General features: G+C 34.2%; 1 protein-coding gene across 1 annotated transcript in view; it reads right to left on the bottom strand.

Moving 5' to 3' along the window:
• LOC129758338 (uncharacterized) overlaps nucleotides 1–18,038 on the bottom strand; it is a 219,198-nt gene that overhangs the window by 150,013 nt on the left and 51,147 nt on the right. Inside the window, exon 2 of the mRNA XM_055755839.1 lies at nucleotides 12,196–12,227. The gene's annotated coding sequence lies outside the window, so the exon portion shown is untranslated. The remainder of the gene's footprint in view (nucleotides 1–12,195; nucleotides 12,228–18,038) is intronic.

Genomic DNA, 18,038 nt, shown 5'->3' with positions numbered 1-18,038 from the left:
TCTTTTGGATGAATTATCCTATAGGATTAAAATCTCATAAAATGTTTTTCTTGTTTCGTTTGAATGTAGTGGTCATGCATCATTTTGCTTGAGAGCTCGAGTATTTATGCCAGTAGTGTATTTCCAATCATATCATCTTTGGTACAGTACACTTCTCAGCGCATTTTCGGCACTTAGATTTTTTACATTTGCATTGGATTTTTGCAACCACTTCTATAGGTGTACTTTGACTATTTTATAAATATTTTTATAAACACCACAAAAAATATTTAAAGGTATATGGTGAATGATGACTCTGAAGATGAATGTGCATTAAAATTATGGAACTTTTTCTTCTTTACATCATTGGAATCTCAAGCAATATGCAAATCCAAAAATGGATGCAAAGCGATGGTCAATATATTTTCCAGAAATAGAACGCACATTCACATGAGTGTTTTGCTATATATTTTGACCTCAGGAATGAGACGATGTTCTCGAGTTTTATAGAATGTAGGTAAATTGAGTTTTTCTGAAGCTTCAATCGAGTTCCATGAATTTTATCTTTATACTTACAAGACAAAACGTGTATTTTAGTTACACTAATGACATCCACGAGAAAATAAACTGGGAATGCCAGATTTTTTTAAGGTTTGACCATTTTAACAGAATTTCTATATGTTGAGATAACTTTTTTGCTTCATCATATTTTATATTTATTTTAATATGATTTGCTAACGTACCTATTTGCAATAAGAAGAAAAATAGTTTATAGTGCATTGCACAATAATTTTAGAAAAAGTTCATAATTGTTATTGAATTAAAGTTTAGAAGAAAAAAAATTATTTGCAAATATTTCAAGAACCGACAGCCCACTTTGATTTTTTCTTTCCACGGTCATTAATCATAAAAATCCTCAGAAAACACCTAAAAGATGTATACTGGCGTAGACAACGGGCCTACTACTATGAAGCGGTAGATACAGATAGAGTTGCATCTACCGCCCGTGAGGAACAAAAATTTGATATGTGATGATATGCTTTCAAATAAATTCTACCCGCTCATTTTCAACATCTTTCATTTCATCTAACCTTCTATCCACCTATATAAAAAAAATCCCAATCTTTAGATGTCCCTACTAAAAAGAACATAATTTTTCACCGCTAGGCCGATAAATTAAATCTACAAACATAAATTACGATGATTTATCCTTCATAAAATTATTGTTTTCAACTTTTGAATCTTTTCGTGGTTGTTGAACATTTTTTTCAACTTTATCTTTGCGAATGGATGTTCAACCTTATAATGAAACAGGAATAACATAAGAGTTACTTTCTTAAATAGAAACATTTCATTTATAAATTCACCATGAATTGTCGTACAAATGGCGCTAATAAATGAAATTAATAAGAGTCGTAATTGAATACATACAAACCAATTTTGATTTCTGAAAATTACTAAGTAAACTAATCCTTTTTAAAAAAGCTTTCCTATGATCAAATATTCGAAACATTGAACACTGTCGAAAACGATTTCCGTTTCACGGGGTAATGGTTTTTTAAAACATCTGAAATGATATCATTAGGATTTGAAAACAGATCGGAAACAGCTTATAGCTATCTGTTACGCAATGCGCGACCATGCCTCCTATTCCAATCAGCTCCCTACTAGAAGACGGCTCCACTGGTTACTAGAAATGTAAGAAGTGTAGGACAGCATAGCAAAGAGAAGTAAACAATAAGAAGCTAGATCTGTCAATCATTGACTTAACTAAATTAAGCAAGTCATCATTGGAGTAAGAAGCGAATTTAGAATTGCTGTGCTGATTTAGTTAGATAACTCATTATTTGCAAACTTCTACAGTACTTCAATACCTTTAAAACGCTTAGAGATGTGAACTAAAATACCAAAAGGTTAGTGACACGAGACCAGAAGTGAAGGAACCGTAGTTTAACAAGATTTCGATTAATCAGGACACGACCGACAACAGTCAGAGCTACTATCGATCGTACCGTTGGTACCGTATAGGACTGAATACCGGATAGACGGCAAATACAGAAAGAAACACTAAACGTAAGTCACCATTAAACATTAAAAAACTACTGTAACATCAATTATAATCCACAAGCACAATATTGTAACAACGAATATGTATCAATTTCAGGAGAAATTTAACGATCATAATAAAAATCAGTTCAAATTTGCGGAACAGTTTCTGTCTTGTGGTTCTTACGGGAACACTATCAATCGGATGTTAAACTACAACTTTTGGAACGTTTTGTGTTCATTCATCCTCCACAGCAGCGCGTATGGCACTTGTTCGGAATAACCCCGTGTTCATGATTACCACACTTGACCCTATAGATTATCTTGTTTTCCACTAAAAGGCATTCTAATGTTGACATTTTGGTCAATTTCGAGATGACTTACTGTTGTAAGCCAGTTATTTCACTGAATAACTTTTATGAAGTCTCGGTTTCTTAAAAACGGTTTAAAGATGCCACTAAAAGTTATATAAGGCTATGATCATTTAGTATCCGGGCAGTTACAAACGTGTGTATTTTAAAAACTACTCATTTGATCGAAAAACTTTCTATGGAGAAAATAAAGGTGTTAATATGACATTTAAACTAAAAATATGCGCCCTCCTAAATAGGAGAGAGCGTATACTTGGGGCAAAGTTAATAAGCGCACAAGAAATATGGTTGCATATCAGCCCTAAGAAGGTTATATCATACATCTTTGATATCATACCCGATTGGGATAAAATGCTTAGTCAGCAATCAACTGTCACTTCAACCCATAGTGCAGGTGAGCCTGATAGCATATATTAACGCGGGGTAATTACCACAATAGATCAACTACTGGTCGCAGTGGGCTCTCTTCTACAAGGATAAAAACTTAAAATATAAAAAAAAATATTTATCAATGATTTCAAGAAATACTCTAACTTTTTCATAAAATCAATTTTTCATCTATACATACTTTTTTCAGTCATGTTTTGATTTATTTTTTTTACCACAGAACCAAAACCTTTGCGAAATCATGATATTTTACACAAACCCACCTGGAAAAAGCAATTGGAATCTGGTTGGAACCTTTTCATGAGTTGGTATCTCGAAGAAATTGATCTCTTAAATCCAGTTTTAACATATTTTTTTTTTGTCCATCAGAACACATCTGTCATATTGCGTAAACACCGGATGCACAGATTGCGATCTTTGGATCTGATCATTATTAGTTATTTACTTGGTGTCTACTAGTCAGGCAAAACTTTTTGCCTCTGCCGGAAATGGATTTTTTGCATTATGTAGGGAGTCTTCATTCAGTTATCCCAAATAACCATAAACTTTTCACCATATTTAAGATCAAGAGTTGCACTCCGATAGTTGATTTGAACTTCGTGTGGATCCTAGAGTGGCTCCTTATACTTAATAACCATTTGGTACGAAAAAAAATCAGAAAAAATCAACAGTTCATGAACTTTCGAGTAAACAATGAAGAATTTTCGAGGTACAAAATGCGCAAAAGGAGCAAATTTGTGCAAAATTATTTTTATCATGTCTTTTTGCATAGTAAATATCTCATACACACGTAAACTTAAAAATCTATCAAAAATAGGCAAGATAGTCCTTTTCATAACCAACACAACGCTACTAAATTTTTGCATATCCGAGCTCTATTAACGCAGCTATCACAAAAATAAAGTGCCCGGATACTAAATGATCATCGGCTTACTTGCATGTTTAAAGTCTAAACCATTTGTAATGACCCTGTAAGAACACAACTAACACATATTGGATTTCAAGATAGCGTCAGGTAGAGAATTTCGACTTCTACTCGTTTAGCCTTTTCACCCAATACATATATTTTTGGGATTTCACGCGATTTTGCTGAAATTATCGATCATTAGATCATTTGAAGCCGCCATCAAAGATTTTAAGATTTTGTGCCATGTTCAATAAAATACAGTAATTTTTCGATTTTATCACGGTCAAAAAAAATTTTACCGTGAATATGGCGAAACCGTGACTTTGGCGAAACTAAAAAGTGAAGTAGAAAAAAGTATTTTTACTGTCTTTAATCAATAATTTACATATAACGTTTTCAGTAGTGTAAACGTTTTGTATCAATAAATTTTGATCAAATGATGAAAACCTTGTTGTATATCCATTCGGGGCGTCAAGCAACGTTTTCAAAACTACCTGAAAACAAATGGTCGAAACAAGAATATAAGCATTTAACATTTATAATAAAACCATCTTACAACAAGCTGCACAAAAAATGCCAAAATAGAACCATAATCAAGCTTCCTAATGCTAGTTGGCTTAATCTGTGTTACTTGGGATGGCTCCCATATGTTTTTCCAATACCAAAAAATTTTCTTTTTCTTGAACTTCTATTGAGATTCAGAAATTTTTCAAGTAACATATTATTTTCATGAAAATATTCAAAAATCTTACATAAAGAATAACTCTATAATCAGCTCAATACCGTCAGTTCAACACTTCTGACTTAAAATAGCACTGGAAAAAAAAATCGAATTTTTATGACGCGTAAAGAACGTTGATTTGTGGAATATCATTATGATTAGCTTATAATCAGCTAAAACGATCTAATCTACATCAATGTGGTGTAAACTTCCTATATAAAAATTTTAAATCTTCTTGATGGCGATAAATAAAAATGAAGGTGATTTCTTTGTAACCCCATCACATATAAACGGACAGTCGAAATGAAGTGAAATTTGGTATCCGATAATTTTTCGAGTCAGACAGAGATGGTTTGTATAATAGCTTCGAGAATCTCACTTATTTAGAAGAAGGGATCTCATGCAAAATTAACTTGAAATTGAACATAACTCGAACAATTTTATGACGATTAAAAAAAATTCACGAGCACGAAGAAGTTAAAGACGTGTAGATGTTATATATTTTCCAGCAATTTATTAAGTAAAAGGTAAAACAAAGTTTACCGGGTCAGCTAGTAAGCATTAAAAAAAATATCTGCAGCCTGCAAATACCATTTAAATTTCCTTACTCTGAAATAAAATATAGTGAATACATGATATCTTTCCCTTAACTTTGCTTTAAATTTAAAAACGTTAAAATGTGCTTCAGAAAAACCATTGTTTTGACAGAATTTTTGTCGATTTAGAAAAAAGTTAGTATATTGTCAATTGGATCTTTTTTTATTTTTAAACCTCTATTTACCTATAAACTTTAGTTTCGACCTTGAGTACATTCACGGAAAATTCTTTAATTGAAACTGTATTCAACAGAATACAATACAACAGAAGCTCGAAATTAATCACGTTATGCTTTGAGCTGAAAACTGAACCTTCAAAAGTTGGATCACATTTTGTTCACCTCCATGAATTAAATCAAGACGAATTCTCATTGTAATCATGTTTAAGGCGATTATCTCCCATTTTCTGCTTAGCCAATCAGAATTTTCATTTTATACGAGAAGCTTGTTCATTACCATAGGTTCGCATGTTTAAATTTGTTAATAACCACACTCAACGGGCGCCCGATTTGAAAGCGATGACGAGACCACTCAGCACTGTTTTCAGAATAAAATGGCTAAAATCGGCTAATTTCCAGCCCGATTCAAATTAGCCAACATCAACAGCTCAGCACCGAATAATGATGAGATGTTTATCTTCTCACTTGAGCACAGTTTAGCCCGGTTGAGATTCCATGCGCGAAATCGAAGACGCTCATTTGGGGAGGAATCAAACAAAACTCTCGACAGTCATTCTTTAATTATTTTTTTTTTCGACTTGGATTTCCACATCGGTCAAACGAGTCCGTAAGTCTTCCAAAATCCGACAGCAGCAGCAGAAGATGGAGCAAAAGCAAAGAATGTTTTGCATTCTGTCTCAATGGCTTGAAAAAAAAATCCTCCGAACACCAACAATAACAACAGTAAATCATCACCAAGGGTCAGCCACTTGGTGTTGTAGATTTAATCGAAATGGGAAAATAAAATTTAATTTCAACCCTAATTTTAAGGTTAAACCAACAGATGGGTAGCTTTTTTCGGTGTTGTTGGATTTTGTACTCTTGACATTGTTGGTTTTCGGTCCAAGCCGGCAAACGGTTTAACGTTGCGCCATTCGGATGTGAATTTAAGCACTTCGTTTGCTAAATTGGCTCAAATTGAAATAAGAAATAAAATTAATCTCCACTCTTCGATACTTTCATGAAGATGCATGGATGCTTAATTTGTTAACAAGGTTAGGTAATTTTCGAACTTGAATCAACCAGCTGAACCACTCTAATGCCTCTCAAGTGCGGAATGCAAGATTCGGTGTATGAAGTGCCAGGGCCTGTTGAAAGATCCATCAGCACCCAGAAGCAAAAATCGTTCAGCAACCGGATGACGACCGAGCGAGCGACTGGCTTTGGACCACTTGAATGGCCACACACAAACATGAACGGGGGACCAGACTTTTGGAACAGGGAACGGGACTATTTCTACACATTTTTTTATATGTTCATATTTTTACTTCAAGAATGTCAAAACCTATTATGTTAACCAATAAAGTGCATGTAGCTAAAATAAACAATTAAAAACGCTTTATTTCCGGATGAGGAGACTCATTTCTTTGAAAGGTGACCGTCAGAAATCACTTCGAAGACAGGTGTGTAGAATTTCGTGAATTAAAATTTTTAATAGCAAAATCGTACATTTAATACTATGATGCATTAAACAGAGTCGATTTGGGGTCATTCATGAATTTCACAAACCCTGTGGTCTGAAAAGCTTTGTTGTGGTCCAAAACTCATCCATGGTTTTTTGCAGAATTTTTTAGTAACGTTTACATGAGTAACATGAGTAACATGAGTACAAGAGAAAAAACAATAACATTTTTGTATCTTCTGTGGAACCGGGTCTGCTAATGGTTTTTGTGCCAACTTTCTGATTATCTAAAGGAAATTTTCTGCTGAACTACTTTGCCGAAGACCTAACTTCGTGTCTTATTGGGTAAAAAAGTTATTAGCTGTTTACCAGAGATATGTCTTTTGGAAATGAAATTTTGCATCAAAAGTACTCATGCAATATCTTGTTAGACACCCAGCAGTGATTTCAATTGAATTTATTGTTTTTCATTGCAAAAGACATGCCCCCATTCAACACCTTATAACTAATTAGATACAAAGTTACAATCTTCGGCAAACTTGTTCAACGGAAAATTTGGCCCAAAAACAATTAGCAAACTCGGTTCTACAGAAGATACAAAAATGATTTTGTTTTTTTTTTCAGTACACAATATTAAATTTACTACGTTAATACGTCACTTAAAAATTCTACCAAAAGTCTTGTATAAGTTTTGGACCAAAACTAAGCTTTTAGAATCCCATGTTTCTGTAAAAAATATACTCAAACAACCAAGTACTTGAAAATGTGTCAAATTACAATTTTTTCCAAATTTCAAAACGTCTTTAGTCAAGATGATTCCTTTTTGATCAAAATTATCAACTGACTTATTAAAAAAATATATATTGGATTAAGTGTCCAAACTTGGGTTTAAAAGTTTGTTTGTTGAAACGCTTGAAATTATCACTTTTTTGCGTTTTTCTTGATTGTTTTCATCTTATGCTAAAGAATTTTAATACATAAAGGGTGATACGGTCAAAATTTGTTCAATATCAACTTGACGTATTTCTTTCAATTTTGCATTTAAAAAACCTGAACATCCTTCATTTGGAAGGTGTGTGTGTGTAGAATGTTGCTCCTATTTTGATTTTGGAATTCACTCTTCAGTTGTCAAAATGCCGTCCAAGGAAGAAGAGCAGCGTATCAAAATCTTGCTCGCGCATTGCGAAAATCCGAGCTACTCACACGCAAAGCTGGGAAAATCGCTAAAAGTTGCCAAATCAACTGTTACAAATGTAATTAAAGTGTTTAGGGAACGTTTGTTGACAGCCAGGAAGTCTGGATCGGGGGGAAATCGAGAATAGGAAGCCGCTGAGACGACAAAGAGAGTTGTCGGTAGTTTCAGGCTAAACCCTAACCTCTCTTTCCGAGATGCCGAAAATAAGCTGAGTGTATCGTCTACAACCGTGCATCGAGCCAAAAACCGAGCCGGACTATCGATTTACAAGAAGGTAGTGACTCCAAATCGCGATGATAAATAAAATACGACGGCCAAAGCGCGATCCCGAGGCTGTACACGACGATGCTGACGAAGTTTGACTGCGTGGTAATGGACGACGAAACCTACGTCGAAGCCGACTACAAGCAGCTTCCGGGCTATTGTCAAGTGGAACCTAAAGAAGACCAAAAAAACTGCTAAGGACGAGCAGCAGTTCAAGGCAAACTAGCTTTCTGCGGCCAAGAAGGTGGTTAAGCGCAATTCGGATTTGGAAAAGCGGTAGCCTAACTGTATATTTTTGCTGAATTTTATACTAATTAAACTTGAAAAAGAAATTTTATCTGATTTTTTGAATAATTTTTTTTTGTTTCGATTATAGTCGTTTTACCATCTTTATGGCATTCGCGACTTTATCAACGACGTAGTTGGCGGATCGTTATTGAAAAACTTTTCCGGTACAACTGTGTTCGATGTTTACTCTTGGGCTGGAACTCGCGGACATCGACTCAGGAGACAATAGACTTGTCAACTGAGCTATATCACAAGCCACATTTTTTAAATAAATGATTTCACCGATTCACACGCGTTTTCCCTTGACCAAATTTTGACCGTATCACCCTTAAGAGTCGAATGTTAAACTTGGCTTCAGTCTACAGAACGGTAGGAGCAGAGTGATAAAAGTTATTTCGACGCAAGCAGACCACCTGATAACCTGATGAAACTGAATCAAATCAAAAACTTTCAAACTTTTGCACTTTTCTCTTACCGCTTTGCAATCTTAAGCATAGTTTTAGCTATAATAATGTCCAGCAGACACCATATATTGGAAATTGTACTAGCACTAGAAGCAAATCTTAAAATATTTTTTGAATTATTTTATGCTTTTTTTCCATAAAAAATTTGAAATAAAACCCTGATACCTCTATCTCATACTTAAAATCTGCAAATATCATGGCGTTCAATTAGATCAAAAAGGTATCTTTTTGAAATACGGATGAAAATTAGAAAAATTTGTTATTTGACACAAAAACACCATTGAAGAAAAGAAGACGTCACCGAAACTCTGAGTACCTGGTCTGGTTCAACAGACAAATCATGAACTTAAAGAATCTGAAACAGAAAGCACATAAATTTTACAAAAAGCACAATACTAATGAAAATTTAGTATCGTTTTTGAACTTATGCGATCAACTGAACTTAGACATCAGCACTGCACTTGAAGAATACAATGCTTGAACTTGAAATAAAGACTTGTCCAAAGAATTTTTTCAGCAACGTAAAAACAAAGTTAAAAACTGGGAATCTTCCACCAAAAATGCACCTTGACGAACATGTCGGTGATAACTCGGAGCAAATTTGCAATCTTTTAGCAAATTTCTTTCAAGAAATATATACGACATTTAATGAAAAAGATCGTGATCGCGATTATCTTTCATTTTCCCAGAATTCTCAAGGGACATTAGCATTAATGAAGTTCATGTGCAGGATGTTCTGCATGGACTACAAAATCTAGACGCTTCGAAAGGTCCAAAACCAGACGGAATTTCTCCTGTATTCATGAAAAGTTTGGCAATGGAACTGACAGCTTCATTGTTTTGGCTTTTCAATATGTCATTGGAATCAGGAAATTTTCCTAAAATACGGAAAACCTCATTTTAAGTGCCTATATTGAAATCTGGTCGAAAGTCTGACAATCGAAATTATCGCGGAATAGTTATTATCTCTTGCATTCCAAAGCTTTTTGAAGCAATTATAAACGAAATTTTTTTTTCCCAAATTAAGAACCGAATAACTAACAGACAACAAAGCTTTTTCAAAGGCCGTTCAACCTCAACTAATTTAATTGAATTTATAGACTTTTCATTGATGCAATGGATAATGGCAACCCTGTGGAAGCTCTTTATACAGACTTTAGTAAGGCATTTGATCGCATAGACATACCAATGCTTCTTTTCAAATTACAAAAAAATTGAATAAAATCTCAACTCTTGAAATGGCTTCAATCATACCTAACGAATCGTCAACAAATAATAAAATTCAATGGAAAGAAATCGCTCCATATTTAAGCCACTTTAGGAGTTCCACAAGGATCACATTTAGAACCCCTACTTTTCATACTTTATGCAAACGACATATTTTCAAAAATCACAATCTTATGTACGTATTCCACTATAAGTGGGTTTAATTTTACGATTTATTTGCAATTGTGTTCAACTTTTTAGAAATAATCGTTTCCAATAAAAATCGTTTCCCCTCTCATTCTGATAACTTATATTATTGGTTTGAAAAGCAAGGCGATTTTTGTTTCTTTGGAAATGGCTTTCTCATTGCTCAGCTTAGCTTTTAGAGAGCGAAGAGTTAATTAAATAATTGAAAACTATTTTATGCACTTTTGTTGTAAATGTGAAAATTATTGAAAAAAAAAACTTATAATAAATATCCCATGAAATTTACCGCAGATGGGGAGCACTCAAGTATATTTTAAGCGGAACAACAACTTCAACCAATCGACTGAATAAGTATTTGTTTGTGCAAACTAAATGCACGTTTCTTCGAACGCCTTCTCATTTTGCATGGAAAAAACTTGAATCGAAATATCAGCTGAATTATTTTAACTTATTTTATGCATTACATTAAACATTTTCTCATTAAGGGATTAACATCATTGCTTAGTAATATTACTGCATGAAAATGATGTAGTTGAATATTTGTGTGCCTTAAACAGATATGAAATTGTAAATTATTTTTTTGGCTCAATTCATTCGTTGGCTTTTAAGTCATTCGTGTCTTAAATTGTGATATTTAGTTTTGTTTCGATTAAAGGCGTTTTACCATTTTTATGGCATTCGCGACTTAATATCAACATTGCAGTTGGCGGAAAGTCATTGAAAAACTTTTCTGGTACAGCTGTGTTCGATGTTTACTCTTGGGTTCGAACTCGTGAATATCGGCTTTAGAGGCAACTGATTTGCCAACTGAGCTATACCACAATAGACTGAGTCAATTTGGGGACATTTTGGAATTTCTCAATCACTGGGGTCTAAAAAGCTTCGTTTCGGTCCAAAACTCATCAATGATTTTTTGCAGAATTTTTAAGTAATGTTTACATGAGTAAATTTGAACTTTCAGGTTTGTATGAGAAAATTTAATATTTTTAACTGAAAAATCAACATCATTTTTGCTTCTTCTGTGGAACCCAGCCAGCTGATGGTTTTTGTGCCAATTTATAAATTTCCTATAGGAAATTTTCCGCTGAACAACTTTGTCGAAGATAGTAACTTCGTATCTTATTAGGCAAAAAGTTATTAGCTCTTTAACAGGGGTATGTCTTTTCGCATTGATAAACAGTAAATTCAATTGACATCACTGCTGGGTTCCTAGCGAGTTATTGCATGAAAAGTGGTAATGATACCTCACTAGGCACTCAGCAGTGATGTCAATTGAATTTATTGTTCATCAATGCGAAAAGACATACCCCTGTTAAACAGCTAATAACTTTTTTGTCTTATAAGATACGACGAAGTTGTTCAGCGGAAAATTTCCTATAGGAAATTTATAAATTGGCACAAAAACCATTAGCTGGCTCGGTTCCACAGAAGAAACAAAAATGATGTTGATTTTTCAGTAAAGAACATTCAATTTTCTCATACAAACCTAAAGTTCGAATTTACTCATGTAAACATTACTTAAAAATTCTGCAAAAAATCATGGATGAGTTTTGGACCGGAACGAAGCTTTTTAGACCCCAGAGTTTGAGAAATTCAAAAATGACCCTTAATCGACTCAGTCTAATACCACAAGCCCTTAAATTGTGAAATGAAACTACAAATTTATATCCAGACTAGTTATTGCTTCAGCAGCAAGGTTATTTAAGCACAAAATTAAAGGAATTTATTATCTAGATAGGGTTTCAATAAAATAATATTCACACTAGTATAATTTTTCACTACATAGCCTGTATTGACACAAAAATTTAAAATATGCTCTACGAATTGAATTTTCAACGATAATAGAAAATTATGTAGAAGAATAAATGTTTTCATTGTTTTTGAGATTTCAGTTATTTTAACACAATATTCATTGCTCTAAAGAATAAATTTATTTTTACTTACCAAATGTAGAACATCATTGCATCACGTAAGATCTGAAATTCAAAGGAAAATAAAGTAAATTAGTAATTTATTCACTCATTTCAACAGCTGAGTTTATACTGAAAAATTTAATCTAATTTCGAATTATTCTAAAATTGAAGTGGAAAATTAACAATAAATTAATTCTGATGCTACATTTTTTTTCAGTAAAGGATTCAGGTACAGGTCAAATAAAAAGAAGTAAAATGTTTCTCAATATTTCAGATTCAAAAAGTGTCACAAATCTATTAGAAACACATTGAAAATTTTTATTTATTTTTTATTTAATTTCCTACTTCAAACATTTAAAAAAATCTTGTGATAGAACAACTGTAAAAACAGTTCAGCTGTATAATTTTAGACTATACGTAAATCAACAGTATGAATTCTATGGTCCATAAACTATGAACCAATTTTGAAATCAATTTTTCTAGAAGCAACCTACGGTAGCATTTGGCACAAAAACCACTATAAGGCTCGGTTCCACAGAACAAAGAATAACGATGTTGATTTTTCAGTTCAAAATATTAAGTTTTCCCATACAAACCTCAAAGTTCAAATTTTCTCATGTAAACGTTTTTTTTTAAATTCTGCAAGAAATCATTGATGAGTTTTGGACCGAAACGAAGCTTTTAAGACCCCAGGGTTTGAGAAATTCAAATTGACCCCAAATCAACTAAGTCTTTTGCAGTTTGTACCCTCAAATTAGGGAACGCAATCTCGGGCCTTGACCTAAGTTGTAAATACGTTAATCATGAGTTATTTTTACAAATTCGCTACATAACACCGGAAATGTTTTACGAAAATTTGGTTTTGGGAGTAAAACCAAAGTTTCTTTAGGGAACTTCTAAATTTTAATTGTTCACCATCTATCAACTAAAATAAAAATAAAAAACTAAACCTAACTATTTACAAAAAAAAACTAATTAATGGTTAACCAAACAAAGGAAAAATACCTTTGTTTTTAACGCCCCCATTCGTGGTGATTTTTTGGGTCCACAAATAAAAACTATTTAACGAAATAAGATATCAATCTTCTTACTGGTCTTTTGATCACGAACGACCTCAAATACAAGATTTGATAAAGTTCAGAGCAAAATTTCCTAACTTATTTCCTCATCTAAATCAACAGATTAAACCCGACAACGAAACAACAATCATTAGTTTGGAAAAATAATTCGTTCCGAAATAAATCGCATTTTTCTTCTTCGTCTTGTCAACTGGTAACATACCAACGCATCTCTCAAAAACCGCATTCAAACTACGGAAGTCCCCTTCAGTGTTCCTAACGTCAGTCAATATACTTGCAAAAGAAGCCTTCCTAAAAGTGAGAAATCCTACGATTCAACAAAGTTTTTTACAACCCCGAACTTAACTTCGGTCAACTGAAACATCTTTGTTCACGAATCAATCATTACTTTTCGCAGATAATTAATTCAAAACTTTTTCGCAGATAATTAACGCATACAGGAAACTGTACAGTAGGGTGTCCAAAAATTGCATAACTTCTGGGAATCTGGGGGCTCACCCTCCAAATGGTAGATTAGGATGTGGAGAACAAGTTTTGTATGGGACCGACTAAAAAAAAATCATGTTTAGAGGTTCCGCAATCGCGATTTTTTTTAAAAAAGTCCACTTTCAAAAGATTTGATTTTAAATAAATTCTGGATCCAAAAATTTTCATAAAATTTTAATATTTTATTTTTTAATTTTGTTTGAGTTAAATACTACACATAAAAAATGAAAAATGAACCAAATTTGTATCAAAATGTAAAACAAGCAAGATAATTCCAAGAAAAATTTTTTTTATCGTGTAAAGAGCTAATCCTCAATAAAAATCACAATTTAGGATTTTTTTTTATTTAATTTATCAAACTTGTCTTAATAAATACCTACTTTAAAATCAAAATACTTGCAAAAAAATACTTTGATGGTTTAAAGAAGTCATCAGAAGGCCATATGCCAAATTTGAGCGGAATCGGACAACAGGAAGGGGTTGCACTGAATCTCAAGTGTGAAAGGGATTCTGAGACATAGTGTTCTAAAGAAGCATAAAAACTGGTTTTTCATCATACATTTTTTTTTCTTCACCAATCGATTGATTGATTATGTAGATTTTATTAAAATTTCAATCAAAACTAACATTTCACCTGAAGTCTGCAACTCGATTGGACTTAAAACAAAAAAGTTATGGCTGTTCAAAGATTGTATTGTGGTCACAAATTGTCCTGTAAAACGCAATGAGTAGAATGTACTCATTATGTGTTAAACGACAATTTGTCACAAAAAATCCAACATTTGAACAGCCATAACTCTCTTGTTTCAAGTTCAATCGAGTTGCAGTCTTCAGGTAAAATGTTAGTCTTAATTGAAATTTTAATAAAATTTACACAATCAAGCAATCGTAAAAAAAGTATGATGAATAACCAATTTTTATGCTTCTTTAGAACACTTTGTCTCAGAATCTCCTTTACACTTGAGATTCAGTGCAACCCCTTCCTGTTGTCAGATTCCGCTTAAATTTGGCATATGGTCTTCTGATGACTCCCTTAAACCATCAAAGTCTTTTTTTTGCAAGTATTTTGATTTTAAAGTAGGTATTTATGAAGACAAATTCAATAAACTAAATAAAAAACATTCTTAATTGAGATTTTTATTAAAGATTAAACCAAGGATAGCTCTTCACATGATGATACAAACAACATGTTTTTTTCAGCAAAGTTTAAGTGTACAAAAATCCGCATCTTTTGATGGCATCGGTGTCAAATTTTTTTTTATTTTTTTTTAATTTTTATTTTTTTTTTATTTTATTTTTTTTTTTACATCTTGATACAAATTTGGTTCATTTTTCATTTTTTAGTATTAAACTCAAACAAAACTAAAAAATATAAAATACTAATATTTTATGAAAATTTTTGGATCCAGAATTTATTTAAAATCAAATCTATTGAAAGTGGACTTTATTCAAAAATCACGCTTGCGGAACCTCTAAGCATGATTTTTTTGAGTCGGCCCCATACAAAAGTTTGCTCTGCACCTCCTTATCTATCATTTGGAGGGTGAACCCCCAGATTCCCAGAAGTTATGCAATTTTGGGACACCCTACTGTACACCCCTAGTCCCGAACAACTAAAACACATACACCAAAACCAAGCAATCATACACGCGAGCAAGGAAACGTCAAAAATCGAATGTAAACATAGAAAATTTGTTGCGAATCCTGTGTTCTGTCGATATTTCTCAAAATTTTAGGTAGTTTTCCTTTTAAATCTCACTTTCAGACAATGTTAATCTGTCTCTCACTTCAGTGAATTATAATCATTTTCCCTTCCTTTTCAGCTGAAAACAATAATTCAAAGTGCAGACTGTTGAGAAGATTGTTCCAAGAAGACAATAAGGAGAATCGGGATTATGATTTGCTATATACTTTCGATCAAGAATTCGATAGGATAGCAGGAATCGTCAACTATCTACGTCAACGGTTAGAAGAAAACCCGGATGAGATATGCACCTCGCGGATCAAGCACTATTTTCAGCGGACCCTCAGAAGCCGTGCACCGGATCAAGCAGCCAAGGACATTGTTAGGTAACCGGAAAACGATATCAGGTCAATTCTCAGCAAATATCGTCAATCTAAGACCAAGAAACTCAATTCAGAGAATGAGTCGGACATGGATTCGCAGAGGTCGTAACGAACACTTCACAAAAAGCCTATTACTTCAACAGGCCGAAGTTTACTACCAAGAAGTTATCACGACGCGGTAACAGTTACTTTGGTCAGCAATGGTCCCACCTACAAATTTTCCTCTCCTACCAGTAATGGCTACTATGGGAAAAACTACAGGGATGAGCACACAGCATTCACTTGGGAATGTATCGGTGTCTCAGACCTTTAGTTCTCCTCAAGTAATTCCGAAAACTTAAAGCAACCAATGGTCCACGTCCACCAGTCGGAAGCAGTCAGTGTAAAACGAAATAATTCTATTAAATCAGACGAAGAATGTGACAGATGAAAACCGACAGCTAGGACGAATTCCAGCCACGGTACCTGGACAGTCAACGGTTCAGAAGAGGGAAGAACGACCATTACCCACGAGACGACGGTTCATCAGAAGACGAGAGACCTAAAATATCGCGAAACCGACAACCTCAACGAGTCATTAGTGACGCAGAGATTCAAAATGCTGATAGGCGGATGGATAAATGGCATCTGACCTTCGACGGTGATTCGTGGCACTGTTCACTTGAGGATTTTCTACATTAAGTCCGTAGGTTGGCCAAAATGGACCGGATTCCGGATGATGTGTTGCTGCAACCGGTTCATACCATACTTCGTAAGGAATCATACGATTGGTACCTGTGCTATGCCGACAAATTTTACAGCTGGGATGAATTCAAAGAACGAAAGAAAAAAATTGAGAAGCGTTTCTTATGTTTAAAATGGAAATTGAGCGAATGAATAAGACGCTCTCCGAACCTTTCAGTCAACGTTGGTTGTTTGGGGTAATCTTCCAGAACATGCGACCCCATTACAGGTGGTAAAGGATCTGAACAAGTTATTATACTACGCATACCGAATTGATGAAAACGACCCGTTTTTCCAGAACCATCGAGAAGGACCAGGAAGAGCCAACGTTCACCAGATTCAAGCAGAGGAGAATTTGAACCCCACTTATTCGGTTTGTTCAGATGAGGAGGAAGTTAATGCTATTTCCGGTAGGTTTCAGGATAGACGTCAACCATTTCAGCAAAACAGCAAGCGAAACCCCGCAGTTCAGGACAAGTCTTCGACTTCAAAACCTCCGACGGGGGTTTCAAGTGTCCTTTTCTGCAGGAAGTAAGTTCACTTTTGGAGGCAGTGTAAGGAGGAGAAAGTCAACTTCTGCTGTATCTGTGGCAATCCAGGGATAACCATCCACGCAAAGCGCAGGCAGGAAACTAAAGGTGGAATGTGAGGAAGGGAACGCTAACATTCCAGAAAAAAATCGGTTCCCAAAGACGACGAATAAGTACGAAGATACGCATACTAGGGTTTGTGGGGTAAAGGTTCAAACGGAAACCTGTCCACATGTCACTGTGCGGATTTTCCAAACAGAATACGACGCGCTTTTGGACTCTAGCGCAAATGTTTATACAGCTTCCAGTCGAGTTCAGGGAAACGACGAGAGTTATTCCAACGGTGTAAATCAAAATAGGCTGGCTACAAATTGGCCCCACGTTGGGTGCCAATTTGTAGCCAGCACAGTTCGATCCGACTCATGTAGCTTCACCGAATCCGCACAAATAATTCACACTCAAAAAAATTACCAAAACCTAAAAGAATGCATAAAACTCCACGGTACGACATCGCTCATACCTGCATTTCGCATCACTGGACTACAATCTACTCACCACCAGATGGCGAACACAATGAAAAAACTAGACTAATTTCCTTTTATTTTCTTCCTCCGAAAAACTTAAAACGATCTTGTGATAGAACAACTGTAAAACAGTTCAGCTGTATAGTTTGAGACTATACGCATATCAACAGTATGACTTATTCATAAGCAACCGTTAATCAAACAGAATCATAAATTATGAACCAAAGAAATCAATGTTTCTAGAAGTAATCCAGCCTTAAGTGTACATAGTACCATTAATATTCTCCGAATGACAACTTAAGAAAACATGTCCATTGAAAATATATTAATCAAATTTGTCCAAAACCCAACCAAGTAGTTAAAATGCCTGCAGAGAAATATGAACTAGAAGACAAAATTAAAATTTAAAAAGTTGCGACCGCTACAGCTTTTGATTCACATTTTATGTTTCATTTCTAACGTGAT

The sequence above is a fragment of the Uranotaenia lowii genome, chromosome 3 (assembly GCF_029784155.1).
Source record: "Uranotaenia lowii strain MFRU-FL chromosome 3, ASM2978415v1, whole genome shotgun sequence".
Taxonomy (NCBI): domain Eukaryota; kingdom Metazoa; phylum Arthropoda; class Insecta; order Diptera; family Culicidae; genus Uranotaenia; species Uranotaenia lowii.
Note: the sequence above shows the minus strand (reverse complement) of the source record. Positions and strands in the feature narration are given on the sequence as shown.